The following is an 18,063-nucleotide window of genomic DNA, read 5'->3' on the forward strand; positions in this document are numbered from 1 at the left end:
AGTGGGAGGGTGATTAGATTCATAGATATTTAAACCTGGGGGGGTGGGAGGGATGGGGTGGCTGGGTGATAGACATTGGGGAGGGTATGTGCTATGGTGGGCGCTGTGAGTTGTGCAAGACTGTTGAATCACAGATCTGTACCTCTGAAACAAATAATGCAATATATGTTAAGAAAAAAAAAAGGAGGGGAAGAATGAAGGGGAGTAAATCGGAGGGGGAGACGCACCATGAGAGAGGATGGACTCTGAAAAACAAACAGGGTTCTAGAGGGGAGGGGGGTCGGGGGATGGGTTAGCCTGGTGATGGGTATTAAAGAGGGCACATTCTGCGTGGAGAACTGGGTGTTATGCACAAACAATGAATCATGGAACACTACATCAAAAACTAATGATGTATGGTGATTAACATAACAATAAAAATTTTTAAAAAAACTAATGATGTAATGTATGGTGATTAACGTAACAAAAATTTAAAGAAAAAATGAAAAAAAACCCATAGATATTTAAACCTTATTTCTATGGAAAAAAAAGCTTTCTCTACTTGCTAAGTAAAACTTGTCAAAAGGCCTTGCTTATTCCTTAAATTCATCTCTGTGTGCATTGAAACGATGTATATTGTATCACCAGGCGAAGGATTGGGACAAATCACTTATTTCCCAATTAACTTATTTAGAAGTGGTGATATGAAAGAGTGTAGTAGAGCACAAGGTTTTCTTGTTTTCTATGACTGGACCACAAGACTGTGGGGCTTACTGTTCATGTAGAAGCAGTCTCCTGTGAGCCCTTCACAGCTAAGCCTGGGACTCAGTTACAATACAGTGGTTTGAATGAGGTGCCGATGGCTGAGAGAGAATTACTGTGGCTTCCCTACATCGCCTTCTGAGCAGGATTGCATGCACAGTGTGTACATGTATTCCTCAGCAACACAACTGCTTGTGAAATGGGTTATATTAGGATGCTTGCTGCTGGTCGTGAGAAAAGACCCAACTCTGGATTCATAGAGGGTTCAGAGATACCAAGAACCCTGCTTTCCTTCCTTCCTTCCCAACCTGTCATTCTCAGCATTTTCTTTCTGAGCTAATAATATTCATGATCAGAGATGCCTACCATGATTCCAGGTGTTATGTATAATCCAACGGTGTCCAGTGAAAGAACTTTTGTTCCTCTTGTGCCTTTAGTGACTATAAAACCTTAACCAGAGCTCCTCAGCAGAGTCCCCCTCGTATCTTGACTACGTCTGGCTCACTTGCCTGTGTCTAATCACTGGCACAGGGAATGGGACCACTCTGGCTTAGAGGGGTCATATTTACTCCAGTTGCCTACAGGAGGGTGGGCTCTAGTTCAGAACTGAGACTGCCAAAATGGAGGAGCAAACAAGGGCTTCTGAGCAGGCATAAACAAACTGCAACAGGGTGAAATGAAATGTTGAGAACCTGTAAGAAACCAGACATTTTCTGCCCTCGAGCTTGGTCTAAGATTGGGGTTCTCAACCATATCAGACTTAGCAGACCCTTTTTACTATAACATGAACATTTGTAACCTTGATCACACCCAGTATCCTAAAATGAAATTCATACATAACTCACCTATCTATACAATTTCAGAAAAGGTCAGTCCAGTGCCTTTACCGTAATGGAGAAATGAAATCAATTTGTAATAAAGTATGCATTTCAATATATAAATGCCCAGATACTACTACACTGGAAAACAATGAAGTAGGTGCTTGCTCTTAAATATGGAGAAGTAAAACTGCTCGGTCAAATACTGTTAACGCTACCAGTAGCGTTATTTTAAGCGTATTTTAAAATAAAGACTGAATTCATGATTCATGAAGAGATACAAGGTTACATATATAGTGTGTACTGGTAACAGTTTTATTGGCTACTCAAAAAACATGAATAGTGTTACTGTTGGAAATGTCATTTTCCAAAATGGTGATCAAATTCTTGCTAAAGTTTTGAATAAAAGAATAATATTCTGTTAGTAGGATAGTTTGTCCCTAGTGAATATTAAAATTATATAAGTAACAAGTAATATAGGCGTTCTAGGCTCAGATAATAAAAAGGTAGCTTTATAATATTTTAATTGAAATAATACTGACATTGTGTAAGTTTAATGTATACATTTATATGTTTATATATTGAAATATTACTAGAGCTAGCTAACACATCTATCATGTCACATAAATATTTCTTTTGGGGCGCCTGGGTGGCTCAGTTGGTTAAGCGTCTGACTCTTGGTTTCAGCCGGGTTGTGATCTCAGGGTGAGATAGAGCCCCACGTCGGGCTCTGCACTCAGCAGGGAGTCTGCTTGAGATTCTCCCTCTCCCTCTGCCTCTCCCCCTACTTGCATATGTGCGTGCTCTCTCTCTCAAATAATCTTAAAAAAATTTTTTTTGTGGGAATTAAGATCTAGTCTCTTAGTGACTTTGAAGGTTATAATACAGTATTTTTGCCTATAATCACTATCCTGTGCATTAGATATCCAGGACTTACCTACTAGTTGAAAATTGTAGTTTACGTTTTTAAAAATTTTAGAATAGTTTTAGATTTATAGAAATGATGCAAAGTTCCCATATACCCCAGACCCAATTTCCTTTATTTTTTAAAATCTTACATTAGTATGCTGCATTTGTTACTACTAAGGAAACTACATTGATGCATTATTACTAACCAAAGTCTATACTTTATTCACATTTTCTTAGTTTTAAGCTACTTTCCTTTGTCTGTTACAGGATCCCATCCAGGACACCATATTACATTTAGTCGTCATGTCACCTTAGACTCCTGTAGAATGTGATCATTTTTTAGACTTTCCTTGTTTTCCTTGTTATTTGATAGTTTTGAGGAGTGCTGACTAGTCAGAGTGTTTCTCAGTTGGGATTTTATTAATATGAGTTTTTTTTAATCTCATGATGAAACTGGGATTACGGTTTTTTAGGAGAAAGCCTATATAGGTAAAGGGCCCTTCTCATCACATCTGATCAAGGGTGCAGATTATCAACACGATGTATCACTGATGATGGGAAGCTTGATTACTTGGCTGAGTGGCTTTTGTTGTTTCTCCACTGTGAAGTTAATCTCCGCCGACTCCCTCTCCATCCTGTGCTCTTTGAGAGGAAGTCAATTATGTGAAGCCCACCTTCTTGAGGGGAAAAGCAAGCTTTTTACCTATACAAGTACTCAGTGAGACTTTTCAAAGTTGTGCAGGCCCTTCCTTACAGGATGTCTCACACCCCTGTGCCTCGTCCACTAAGGACCAGTTGTGAAACCCAGCCGAAAATGCCCCGTGAGTTTCCAAAACTACCCCTAGGGGTCAGTAATGCCCTGTGGAGAACCACTGGTCTTAAGATCTCAAATGCAAGTGTCTTTAAAGTGGATTGTGGAAAAAAAAAAAGTGGATTGTGAACTTAAAGCATTTACAAAGGAATCCAAGTTAGAGTCCATAGTTTCATGGTTTCCTCCTTATTTACTTGTTTTTTTTGGCCTCTAATTCAGGTGCAATTTATTTATTTTTTTAAAGATTTTATTTATTTATTTGACAGAGACACAGCGAGAGAAGGAACACAAGCAGGGGGAGTGGGAGAGGGAGAAGCAGGCTTTCCGCCGAGCAGGGAGCCCGATGTGGGGCTCGGTCCCAGGATCCTGGGATCATGACCTGAGCCGAAGGCAGATGCTTAACCACTGAGCAACCCAGGCACCCCAGGTGCAATTTATTTTAGCTATTTGTCTTTGAGAGTTCTTTAGAACATTCAACTTTCCTTTTACATAAACTTTCTTCGTTGCTTATATTCATTTTGTATTTTATTTAAAAAGATTTATTTATTTCAGAGAGAGAGCACGTGCAAGCAGGGGGAGGGGCAGAGGGAGAGGAAGAGAAAGAATCTCAAGCTGACTCCCTCCTGAGTGCAGAGCAGGATGTGGGGCTCGATCCTGGAGACCCTGAGATTATGACCTGAGCTGAAATCAAGAGTTGGTTGCTTAACCTACTGAGCCACCCAGGTGCCCCTGTATTTTATTTTAAACTGGAGTCTAATATTGGACCACAGATCTATGGTACACTGGGAGCAGGAGCGCCACCCTGTGTTTATTTGACAAAGTGCTAGTCAAAATGTAGTGTAATCATCTTACCAGTATACTCAACAACTCGCTACTCCCAAGGGTGGTCCCTGTACCGGCAGCATCAGCATCACTGGAGAGCTAGTTAAAAATTAAGATCGTCAGGCTTCACCTGAGACCTACTGAATGAGCAGCTTTATTTTCAAAGGATTCCCCAAGCAACTAGCATATACAGTAAGGTTGAGAAGCACTGTTGTACAGACTCCTTTCTAAAGCCACTAACATCAGAGAATTATATCCCCAAAATATGAATTATTTTCTCTCGCTATTATAGTAAAACACTCATTATTTGTAGCAATGAATATAAGGGATATGTATGTAATCTACAAACTCAGAGGTGTAAGAAATGGAGTTTTTATTCTAATTGCACATAATTTAAAGGCCCCATTTTTTGAGGGGGTAGGTAGAAACTGAATCTCAATAAATTCAGAATCTCTCCTGCTGCTTTTCTCTGAGGTAAAATCTTAAGTTCCTATAATGTCTAGAAGGTTGGAGGAACGTGAGCAACTGATTTTCACAGGAGAACCATTCTATTGGCATTTGCTAAAATGTCAAGTCTATTTGGTCCTTTGTTATAGATCTATGTAGCTTGCTGTTAGACCATTCTTCATTCTTAAGGTTGAGGCTCTTTCAGGTCTGTCACCTCCCGTGCTACTTCATTCTGCTATTTCCATGCCATGTCAGCTATTTCCATTGTGCTATTTCCATGTTATGTCAAGGAACTCTTTGGGGCTAAGCGTTCTCCTCTGTAACATTTACCCAGGGAGCACTGGATCGTTCTGCAGCTCTTACAGCACATGGGAGCATGGGAAACTAAGTCATGAGGGTTTATATATGGTCCTACCCATTAGACATCTGTCACAGCCATTTCTTCAGGGATCTTGCTGACTCCCAGGGTTTCTACCTGGGAAGCCAAATAGAGGATCCTTTTCCATTCTGAACTGTAGATATCAGTCTCAGGACTCTGATTTCCCTTTATCTAATCCACAGGTGCAGAGGAGGGTGGGGCCTCTTCATAGGGATTCACCAGGTCTCAGAGCTCTCCCTCCTCACAACTCAAAGCACAAAGGTTTAGATTTTTGAAAGTCAAAGGCCTTTTTCTTTTTTAACATCCCTAAGGCCTGTGTTCTAGCTGCCTGAGTAGAGAAGGGCCATGGGTCACAGAAATGTAGTGAGAAAGTTTTTAAGTATTATGCCACATGAATAATAGGATATAAATCCTTTAAGTTTTTATATAGGATTTATAAATCCTGTAAGGATTTCTGTCCTATTATTATATTATTGTACTGTGCTCAACATGACTGGGGGCACACAATCAATAACATTAAGTGTTCTCAGAGAACCAGAAGGTTGGAAGTATGAGACAGGGATCCTGTACCGAGAACATTATAATTTGTGGAGGCAAACTGTACAAAACAGCAGCACAACAGCAAAGCAAAATATCAAGAGTAAAATGGGTTTAAAAGCAATAATAACTACCCTAATTGGGGCTTTTAGTGGCAAGTTATAACACGTGAAGGACTTGTTTGAAGAATCCACCTTTAAATCAGTGTTCCCTTTTTAGGAACAAGGACCTCTCTAGATAAGCCAGGCCTAGAGTTGTGGGGGTAGGAAGCAAAGATGCCCGAAGTGAGTAACTAAGCAATGGTGGCAGGCAGAGGCTGCTCACATTTCCACCCCTTGGCTCCTAAACCCATATAATGATACTTGATTCAGGGTATATAATGTGCCCTGGCAAATGGCATCATATCATTGCAGGGTTATATCTCCAAGCTGACACCTCCGCTACACCTTCAGAAGAGCATCTCATCACACTCTCACACTTCCCCATCTCTCCAAATCAAATTTAAACTGGCTCAAGCATCCACGTGCCATTTACGTAGGAAGTTCAGAATCACTCTATTGGTGGTGCAGTGTGTGATAGGTCTAGCACGTTCCATGGCCCTGTGTCCACTACTACACCTCCTTTGCTGTAAAATGGACCCTTTGGCTGTCATCTCCATGAGAAAAGTTTATTTTCTCATGCTCCAGGCAGCCATTGCCCTTCTAGCCTAGATCCAATCATGGGACAATGGAGCAGAGCCATCCCAGGTTTCTCCTAGCCTGAAACAGACTGAACTTAGCTGATCTGCATGAGCAAGAAATAAGTGCTTATTGTGGGCTACTGAGATTTTGTGGTTGGTTGTTACACAGCATTTTTTGTGGCAATAACTGATTGGCACACATCTATATCTTTCCCCCCCAAATTTCTTAGTTTATCTTGTTCTTTTTTCTAAATTATTAAGTGTAATGATTACTTAATAATACTATTTTTAAATCTCAAAAGTGCATTTAAAAATATTAGGTTTTCCTGGTGACACAAACAAGTGGAAAGATATTCCATGCTCATGGATTAACAGAACAAATATTGTTAAAATGTCCATGCTACCCAAAGCAATCCACAGATTTAATGGAATCCCTATCAAAATACATTTTACACAGAACTAGAACAAGTAATCCTAAAATTTGTATGGAATCACAAAAGACCCCAAATATTCAAAGAAATCTTGAAAAAGAACAAAACTGGAGGTATTATAATCCCAGATTTCATGATATACTACAAAGCTGTAGTAATAAAAACAGTGTGGCAGTGGCACAAAAATAGACACACAGATCTATAGAACAGAATAAAGAGTCCAGAAATAAACCCATGATTATATGGTCAATTAATCTGTGACAAAGGATGCAAGAATATGCAATGGGAAAAAGACAATCTCTTCAACAAAGGTGTTGGGGAAACTGGACAGCTACATGCAAAAGAATGAAACTGCACCACTTTCTTACACCCTACACAAATATAAACTCAAAATGAATTAAGGACCTAAACATGAGACCTGAAACCATCAACATCCTAGAAGAAAGCACAGGCAGTAAGTTCTCTGACATTGGCCATAGCAACATTTTTCTAGATAGTCTCCTGAAGCAAGGGAAACAAAAACAAAAATAAACTATTGGAACTACATCAAAATAAAAAGCTTCTGTACAGCAAAGGAAACAGTCAACAAAAATAAAAGACAACCCACTGTATGGGAGAAGTTACTTGCAAATGACATATCTGATAAAGGGTTAGTATCCAAAATATATGAAGAACTGATACAACTCAACACACAAAAAACCAAATAATCTAATTTAAAAATGGACAGAAGACATGAATGGACATTTTTCCAAAGACATACAGAGGGCCAAAAACCACATGAAAAGATGCTCAACCTCACTAATCATCAGGGAAATACAAATCAAAACCACAATAAGATATCACCTCACACCTGTCAGAATGGCTAAAATCAACAACACAAACAACAGGTGTTAGGGAGGATGTGGAGAAAGAAGAACCCTCTCGCACTATTGGTGGCAATGCAAACTGGTCCAGTTTGGAGGTTCCTCAAAAAATTAAAAATAGAAATACATTATGGTCCAGTAATTGCACTACTGGGTATTTACCCAAAGTATATGAAAACACTAATTTGAAAAGATGTAAGCACCCCTATGTTTACTGCAGCATTATTTACAATAGCCAAATTATGGAAGCAGCTCAAGTGTCCATTGACAAATGAACAGATAAAGAAGACATGGTATGTATACACAATGCAAGCCATAAAAAGAATGAAATCTTGCCATTTGAAACAACATGGATGGAGCTAGAGAGTATAATGCTAAATGAAATTAGAGAAAGACAAATACCATATGGTTTCACTCATATGTGGAATTTAAAAAACAAAACAAATGAGCAAAGAAAAAGAAGAGAAAAACCAGAAAACAAACTCTTAACTATAGAGAACAGATGGATACCAGAGGGGAGATGGGTGGGGGATGGGTGAAATAGATGAAGGGGATTAGAGTACACTTATCATGATGAGCATTGAGTAACATGTAGAGTTGTTGAATCACTATATCATACACCTGAAGCTAATATAACACTGTATGTTAACTAAACTGGAATTTAAAAAAAAATAAGAGGTAATTAAGTTAAAATGAAAAAACAAATTAAAAAAATAAGAATATTAGCTTTTCCTCAGAACTGTTTTGGTCACATAGCACAGCTTTTACTATGTAGGCACTCACTGTTATTCATATATATATATATATTTTGAAATTTCAGTTTTGATTTCCTCTTAAACTCTAGAAGATAAATCTTATTTTGCTATCCTTTTGATGCTAATTGTAGTTTACTGCATTGTGGCTAGTGAATGAGAACAGTAGCATTTCTTCCTTTTGAAATTTAGTATAATTTTCTTTGGGAACAAGCATATGCTTGAATCTTGTGGTTGTTCCTTGGACAAAAACAGTACGTATCATCTGTTATGGTATACTAAGTTCTGTTTACAACTGCTAGATCAAGCTGAGAATTTAATTAAAATCCTCCACAACCACTGCTATCCCCTCCCCCTCCCTCTTCTCCTTCCTCTTTTTCTTCTTCCTCTTCCTTTTCTTGTTTGTCTACTTGATGCATTGAATTCTAAGAAACATATATTTAAGTCCCTTAAGAAAATTGTAGTTTTACAAAAATTTTTTTATTTTTGAAAAGTTTTTGCCTTCCATAGTTTGCTACTGTAGTGTTTGATACATAAAGGTTTATAACAGATCTTCATTTCTTGGGCTTTTATCATACAAAATACCCTTTCTTTTTCTGTGTAATGCTCTTGGTCTTGAATTTCATAATACGTGAAATTGATATTGCCACCTCTGCTTTCTTTTTGTTTGCATTTAGTTGAAATTTTTGCTCTTTCTCTTTTAAAATTTTTTCTACTTGGGGACGCCTGGGTGGCTCAGTGGGTTAAGTGTCTGCCTTCGGCTCAGGTCATGATCTCACAGTCCTGGGCTCAAGCCTTGCGTCAGGCTCTCTGTTCAGCAGGGAGTCTGCTTCTCACTCTCCCTCAGTGCTCTCCCTCTCTCTCAAATAAATAAATAAATTCTAAAATAAAATAAAATTTTTTCTACCTTATTATCCTTAGCTAGTCAATCAAAACAGAAAAAAGTGAATAGTTTCCCTCTCCTTCTCCAATAACAGCTATCTTGAAGAAATTTATGTTAAAAAGTTGGTTTATACCTATCCTTCAACACCATTCTCTAAGTTCATAAGTAACTATAACTGTGTTATGGTAGGCTTAATAATGGCTCCCCAAAATAGCCAGGTCCTAATCTCTGGAGCCAGTGAATGTTACCTCCTATGGAAAAATGGCCTTTGTATATGTGGTTAAGTTGGGGATTTTGAGACGAGGAGGTTATCCTGGATTATCTGGGCGGGCCCTAAATGTAATCGTTAAGTGTCCCTGTTTAAGAAGGAGACAGAGGGACATCTGACACAGAAGAGGAAAAGACAATCTGACAACGCCAGTAGAAACTGAAGTGATTCGGCCACAAGCCAAGGAATGTTGGAGCCACCAGAAGCTGGAAAAGACAAGGAATAGATTCTCCTCTAATGACTCTGGAGAGAACATGAAAATTAAAGATATTTATTTATAATACTCTTTGATACGTCTTTAGACACATAATGGGTATACAATGCTCCATAACTCTCAAGGTATGAATATAGTTCCAGCACTCCTATCTCTCCAAATCAAATTTGAATTGGCTCAAGCATCCAGATGCCATTTAGGTAGGAAATTCAGAATCACTCTCTTGGGCTATTCCCACTGACCCTAAATTGATTTTTCTCAATGAAGTATGTGTACCTTCTGTATCACAATCATCTGGAGGTATTGTGAAAAACAGACTCCTATCTGATTGATGGTATCTATCAATCAGAATCTCTGGCAGTGGCGTTCAACATGCCCCAGATCATTGTCATGCAAACTTAACACATCTGGAATTTCCACATGCCTTCTAGACCAACATTCTCCAATAGAATTTCCTACAATGATAGAAGTGTTCTACACATGCACTGTGTAGCCACTGGCCACATGTGATTATTGAGCTTTTAAAAATGTGACTTGTGTGATTGAGGAACTGAATTTCTAATTTAATTAAATTTAAATAGTCACACGAGGCTACCATATTGGACAGTGCAGTTCTAAATGGTTAGTCCTTGAAAGCAAAAACGGGATTTTCAATCTCTGTATCCCCTCTGTGCCTGGCACATGGTAACATGTAAATAAAAATTGAAATAGGAAACAGGCCTGCACTATTTCTATTTTTTGAGGTTCCTGGTATATTAAGAAATGACAGAACAGGATTACAAAATTTGTGGTATATTTTAACTGTTTACCTTACACTCTTTTTTTTCTTGTGAGGAGGAATTTTAAGATCTACTCAACTTTCAAATATGCAATACGGTATTATTATTTTTTTTATAAATTTTTTTAAAGATTTTATTTATTTATTAGAGAGAGAGAATGAGAGATAGAGAGCACGAGAGGGAAGAGGGTCAGAGGGAGAAGCAGACTCCCCGCCGAGCAGGGAGCCCGATGTGGGACTCAATCCCGGGACTCCAGGATCATGACCTGAGCCAAAGGCAGTCGCTTAACCAACTGAGCCACCCAGGCGCCCTGCAATACAGTATTATTAATTGTAGTCACCATGCTGTACATTCCATCCCCATGATTTATTTTATAACTGGAAATTTGTACCTTCTGACCCCCTTCACCCATTTCACCCACTCTCCAGCCTCTGCCTCTGGTAACCACCAATCTGTTCTATGTTGGTGCTTGGTTTTGTTTTTGTTATTGTTTTAGATTCCACATTTGAGTGAGATCATATGGTATTTGTTTCTGTCTGACTTACTTCACTTAGCATAATGCCCTCAAGATCCATCAAGTTGTTGCAAATGGCAAGATTTCATTCTTTTTTATGGCTGAATAGTATCTATTGTTCATACATACCACATTCTCTTTATTCATTCACGAACACTTAGTTTGTTTCCCTATCTTGGCTATTGTAAATAATGCTTTAATGAACATGACAGTGCAGATATCTTTTTAAATTAGTGTTTCAATAAATACCCAGAAGTGGAATTGCTGGATCATATGGTAGTTCTATTTTTTTTTAAAGATTTTATTTATTTGACACAGAGAGAGAGAGAGACAGCAAGAGAGGGAACACAAGCAGGGGGAGTGGGAGAGGGAGAAGCAGACTTCCCGCTGAGCAGGGAGTCCAATGTGGGACTCGATCCCTGGACCCTGGGACCATGACCTGAGCCGAAGGCAGACGCTTAACGACTGAGCCACCCAGGTGCCCGGTAGTTCTATTTTTAAGCTTTTGAGAAAGCTCCACACTGTTTTCCATAGTGGCTGTACCAATTTATATTCCCACCAACAGTGCACAAGGGTTCCCTTTTCTCCACATCTTCGCCAATACTTGTTATTTCTGACCTTACACTTTCAAAGCACCTTTATTGTCTATTCTTCAGATAATTACAGGATTATTTTATCAGACACATTCTTGTCTGATGAGAATGCCTAAGTGTTATGGGGGTATTCAATTGCCTTTCTACCTTCAACTTAATATAAAAGATGTATTAAGACAATGAAGAATCCTGCAAGATTTTCCGTGTACCTTCAGTTGAAGCATATATGTGCAAATATACATGCCAGTGACTACAAATCAGATCACTAATACATAGTAGATGTATTAGCAAATAATATGATTTAGATTATAGAAAAGGTAATTCTTCAAATTCTGGACTACTAAAAGAAAATACTGAGAGACATTGTGAAAAATGAATTAGGGACTTCCAGTTTCCCACTTATGCTTGCCAATCATTACATTACCTATGTACCTCCATCAGAAGGAAAAAAGCAAAATTAAAAGAATGACATCGTATAGATTTGCAATAGCATTAAAACTTCTTTGAAAATAATTCATTTTTCTAGCTTTCTAAATAGCTGAATTGAAACCCTGGAGACCTTATAAACAAGACATTCTTATCAGCGTGGAAGAAACGTAAGTTTCAATTCCTGCTTGAAGTAAGGGCAAGTGGCTACATATAAGATAGTCATCATATATGTTTATCACTCATTTCTCTAGCTTTTTCCACAATCAACTGAGGTAGCCAGTGCAACTGTACACAGAATATAGAAAATTCTGAATAACTCCAAGCAAGAGAAAACCCAGATTTAAATAGGTTAGGACCAGGGAACAAATTAGAATGCAAATATGCAGGCCAGTTTCATGTTCCGGCACTAAAGCTGAGCTAAAGCTTAACCTGGAGCTTCCTGATGGCCAAAGTGAAAAGGGAAACACATCCAGTTACATAATCTACTTGTCTGTTAGGAAGACATATTCAGTTATTCAAGGGTAGCTAAGCATTTCATGATGCTTGGCTCTGAAAGAAAATTCTCTCATGGGATTTTCCATGGGAAACATAAAATGACCAAATGCACAGAAGCTCCACAGTAAATGGACTAGTGGGCTCTGTGGCACAGTCTCTTCTAGAATCCCTTAATATGTGCCAAAGACACAATATTCAAAAGACAAGCTAATAAAATACTCCTGGAAGGGGGTGAGGAAGGTTTCTGTAGGTGAGCTCAGGATAATATGATCAGGTATGTAGTTTTCTGAGGGACCGGCTAATATTCTGTGGTTGAGTAATGGCAAATTCATGTTGTTTAGAATTCAGTAATCGAATTAGCAGATGATAGGTGTTTAACAGCCTTTTGTGAAGAATGAGTCATCCCATCGAGATTCTCACCTAGACAGAAACATTTCTCTCTCTATGGTGGTGAACAGAGGGAGAACCTGGAGGGAATCCAGGATTTTCCTTTAAAAACAACTCTTCAAAAATAAGAAAAATTAGGGGCACCTGGTTGGCTCAGTTGGTTAAGTGTCCGAATCTTTATTTCAGCTCAGGTCATGATCTCAGGGTCGTGAGACTGAGCCCCATGTGGGGCTCCTTGCTCAGCATGGAGTCTGCTTGTCCCTCTCTTTCTCAAATTTTAAAAAATAAGAAAAATTAATAAGTGTTCAAGTCCATAAAGTTCTTTCCGATAGAGCAGAGGGTCTGCAAACTCACATACAAGTCTGTTTTGTGTGTGTGTGTGTTTTCTTTGTTTTATTTTTACAAAGTTAACTAGGTAACTAACCCATTAACTAATACCTTAATTTCTAATACTTAGAGATCAATAGAATTCAAATATGGCAACCCTCAATGCTGGTCCCACCACACGACAACAATCTGCTGGGTTGAGTGTAGAGGATTTAGGTATTCGAATACCCTGTTGGAAAATGAAGATTTGGACTGAAAAATTTTCAAAGAAGAAATTATCAGTTGTTCACTTTAGCTACAGAAAAATCTGCATAATGCTCTCATGAAATGTATGGCTTTTAGCAAAGTGACCAGTAAATCTACCTGAAAGAATTACTTGCAAAACATACCCTTAAATAAAGAAATGAATCTGGTATTTAGTTGTTGGATCTGGTCAATTAAACTTGAGAAAATGTACCAAAATAATTATTTTATTTTTATTTTTTTAAAGATTTTATTTATTTGACACAGAGAGACACAGCCAGAGAGGAAACACAAGCAGGTGGAGTGCGAGAGGGAGAAGCAGGCTTCCCGCTGAGCAAGGAGCCTGATACGGGGCTCGATCCCAGGACCCTGGGATCATGACCTGAGCCAAAAGCAGACGCTTAATGACTGAGCCACCCAGGCGCCCCATTATTTTAGTTTTAGAACAGGTGATCTTTATCCACTCTTTCAGCCAATGGTAAACCACAAAATCAACTGTACATTAAACTTCATTATAATAAAATATCATCATTAAGGAAGATAACCGACTTTCTATCTCTAAAGCAAGCTAGCATATGTCAAAATAATCCAAAAGTGGTCTCAAATTACTTAGATATAGGTTAAAAACAAGGACGGTCACAACTTACTTCTTTTATGCTACTTAAAATACCTTCTGATCTGTCTGAACACAAATTCTGGTGATCTGGACTTTTCAAGAAATGCAGAAGTCCTGGTTTTCTAAGAACTAGGATTCTATATTGAATGCATGGAATTTAACCTGAAACTAGTTCTTGTCCACAGAGTAAAGCCTGAGAAATCATTTGAAGTGACAAACATTCTTTTATTTGCCTTTTCTAATTATAAATGTACACTGCCAAAAATTTAGAAAATAAAGAAGAATTTAGATTATTTCTCCCCCAACTTTTTATTTTGAAAAATTTCAAACCAACAGAATACAGATATGCAGGCCAAGCGTTCTCCCAGTTACTAATGCTGAGCCACAAATTTACTCGGAGCTTCTTGGCAGTCAAAGTGAAAGGAGGAAAACAGCCAGTTATATAATTCACATTGCCTAAAAGGAGAAAACTTACCAGTTACTCAAAGGTAGCCTTGAATTTTATGACGGTTGGCCTGAGAAAAAATTCTCTTGTGTTCATTTAATAAGGAATACAGAGCAATATCACACACAACAGCCCTACAGTAACTACATTGATGAGTTCTGTAAACTATGTCGTCTAGAATCCCTCCATGTTAGCAGAGGGTGCTTGGTATGGGTGAATCCTGGCCCCAGCAGTTATTGTGTGACCTTGAGTAAATTACTTAAACTTTCTGTGCCTTAGTTTCCTGATTTATAAAAGTATTGTGATTAAAACTATACCTCAAAGAGCTGTTATGAGCCTTAAATGAGTTAGTGCCTATTATGTACCTAAAACAGGACCTGGAACATAGTAAGCATCATCATTATTATAGTAAATGCTAAAATGAAGGTGTGCACATGATGTAATAGTACAGAGGAAGGGCACTTAAATTAAGGGCCCGAGGAAAGGAGGATGCCTGTGCTTGGTCCAAATCTTAGTCTACTACTTAACTGCTGTTAGTATGACCTTGACCAGATTACTTCAACTTTGTGTTCTTACCTGCTAAAACAGAGATACAATGTCGGCTGTTGATACAATAAGCTGATGTCTGCAAAATTAAATGAGATAATATCTGAGAATTAGATGAGCAAATGTAAATGAGCATGGTATGTATAACAAATAGATGTTTCCTCTTGGATCTGGTGGAATAAATTCCTCTTGCATTCAACTTGTACGTATGTCCATTTCCCCCCAGTTCAACAGTGTATTTAGTTTAGAAGTAGTTGTACATAAATAACCTTTCAGATCACAACAAAACTACCTAGAAGGAATGTTAAAAGATTGGCACTGACTTAGCACAACTCTCATTTTTTTAAATCACCATGGGAAATGTCATTGGTACAGTTATGTCCATTTTTGAAGCACACTGTGCCTAGAGAATAGGTAAATACCTTGATTTCCATTAGACAAAACTGATTGCTCCTTTATCTGTATCACTTTATACATCCCTTATTTCACTTTGGACAGATTTCTACTATAGCATGTAGTATATACTGTGTTACAGTTAATAGTTCATTCAATTTGTACCTTGCTTTGCTTAAAAAAGAACTATGGCAATTAGTTACATACTTCTGTGTTTATCTCCCTTCCAAAACTGTGAGCTTCTCAGATAACTCTATCAGATCCATAGTATCTGGACAGAAGCTGGCATATAACATACTAACTCTCAATGTTTGGTGAAATGATCTGAGTAGGATTTGAAGTGTGTGATTTGAAGTGTGCTGTTATAAGCAAATAAGCCTAATAGAAAGTTGGGATTACCTAGGAATTTATGTGAAAATCACAGACTCAGCCTGATCTCTCCTTGGGTAGATGAGAAAACCAAAGCCTGGAATAGTTAAGTGATTTGCCCAAGGTTACCTAGCTAGTTAATTGCCAGAACCAAGACTAGAGTCTCAAACACCCATCAACCACTCTAGAGTCCAGTCAACTATATTGACCTGCCTTTCAGACCCCACTAATTTGATGTTTATATCTACTACCTCACTAAAGCCATTATCATTGGTCACCAATCACTTTTGTGTTGCTAAATCCAGTCAGTGCTTTTCAGCGCTTGATATACTTGACCTACTTGTGATCTCTGACTCTGCTGACCTCATCTCCATCTTGCAATTCTTTCCAACACTGGCTTTTGAGACATTACAGCCTTGAGGCATTATCCAAGTTCCTCAGACTTCTTTGTGGGTGTCTGTTCATCTGCCACTCCTTTTTATAGCTAGTGCTTCCTGGAACTCCATCCTTGGTCTTCTTTATTGTTTCTTCTATTGTTTCTCCCTGATTGATCTCATCCATACCTAGGACTTAAATTACCAATTAAAAGTTAATGTCCTCTAAATCTATTTTATTTTGACTTAACCTCTCTCCTCATTCATAGATCTGTGTAATTCAACTGCTTATTGGATACTTCCCTCTGGATGTGGAGGTTCCCTCCATCAAGTCACAGTCACAATGCAGCAGTCTTTGAGAGAGCCTGAGAACCTGCACCCTTCTCTTTCAAATAAAGGAGGATGCGGCAGAAGACCAACTATCATCTTTACTACTGACTGTATTGGTTTCCTACTGCTGTTGTAACAAATATCACAAACTTAGTAAACAACACAAATTTATTACCTGACAGTTCTGGAGATTAGAAATCCTAAAATCAAGGTATTGGCAGAGCTGTGTTCTCTCTGGGGGCTTTAAGGAAGAATCCATTTCCTTGCCTTTTCCAGCTTCCAGAAGGTGTCTGCATTCCTCAGTGCCATCTTCAATGCCCATAGTGCAGATTCTTCAAATCTCTCTTTCTGACTTTTGTTTCCATCATCATATCTCTTTCCCTGATTCTGATCTTCCTACCTCCAAGCCCAGCCAGATAATCTAAAATAATCTCTTCATCTCAAGATCCTTAACTAATCCCATCTGCAAAGTCCCTTTTGCCACATAAGGGAGGGAACACATTTACGAGATTCTGTAGATTAGGACATGAACTATTTTGGGGGACCATTATTCTGTATAATACAACTGATGAAGTTGGTACTGGATATTACCTGTGGGCAGAGAGCTTCCTAATACAAAATTATGAAATTAAATAGGTTTACTAACTGTCGTCCTGGACCAGGCACCCTCAACACCACCCCAGGTCCTGCTGCTGGAGAGGCAGAGAACACCATCAAGGCAATTCCTTGAAGGCACTTTTCTTTTAAGAAAAAGAATGGGATGGGCTATATATGCCCAGTTTCTCCTTTTAAATCCACCAATCACGAAGTCATTGCTCCAGGGAGGAGTGAGCTGGGGCAGGTGCAGTGAGAAGCCAGGAGTATTGTATTAATGGATATCACCCCAAATGGAAAGAAACATCATGAGTGGAGATTGTTTCCCCAATAAGTAGATTTATATTTGAACTCATCACCATCTCATCCCACAAATCTGATCATCCTCCAAGACTGTCACCACCACTATCTAGTAACTTAGTAGGGAAACTGGTGGATAACCCAGACTCATCTTTCTTCCCATCTTGCTAAATGGTTCCACCATCTCTTCCAGCATCCATACTAGAAACTTGTCCTACTTACTTATCCCCCAGTCAGTGCTGTCAATTCTACCACCTTAACAGTACTCACATCTATTCTTTCTCCTACATTCCCACTGCCAATACCTTTGTTAAGGCTCTAATCACTTCATTGCTGGAGTACAGCAATGGCCTCAATACTCGTCTCCTGGTCTCAGGTCTTACTCGTCCTGTCCAACTTCACTTCCATACCTTTGCTCAAGAAACATCCTTTATTGTTAGTCTCCAAACCCCCACACCCTGGTACCCCAGTTTGTCCAAGCGTCAAGCAAAACTGACTATCCAACATCGGTCAGGATCAGACTTGAACCTAAGTTTCTCTGACTCTCAAGTCCCTGCTCTCATCTGCTCTTGCTTGGCTGCCTTCTCCTATAATAAAAATATTTTAAAGTCTAATGGGCTTTATACTCTACAAAGCACGTTTGCATACATTATTTCTTCTTAGCCTCATAATTCTCCAATGTAGGCAGGATGGGTACTGTTAGCCCCATTTACAATAAAATGAGGTAACGGGGGAATTCAAGGCTCGGTCCATCACACCCTGCTGCTGGGTTAAC

The sequence above is a fragment of the Eumetopias jubatus genome, unplaced genomic scaffold (genome assembly GCF_037043125.1).
Source record: "Eumetopias jubatus isolate StellerSeaLion01/CBP00866 unplaced genomic scaffold, mEumJub1_p1.0 scaffold_6, whole genome shotgun sequence".
Taxonomy (NCBI): domain Eukaryota; kingdom Metazoa; phylum Chordata; class Mammalia; order Carnivora; family Otariidae; genus Eumetopias; species Eumetopias jubatus.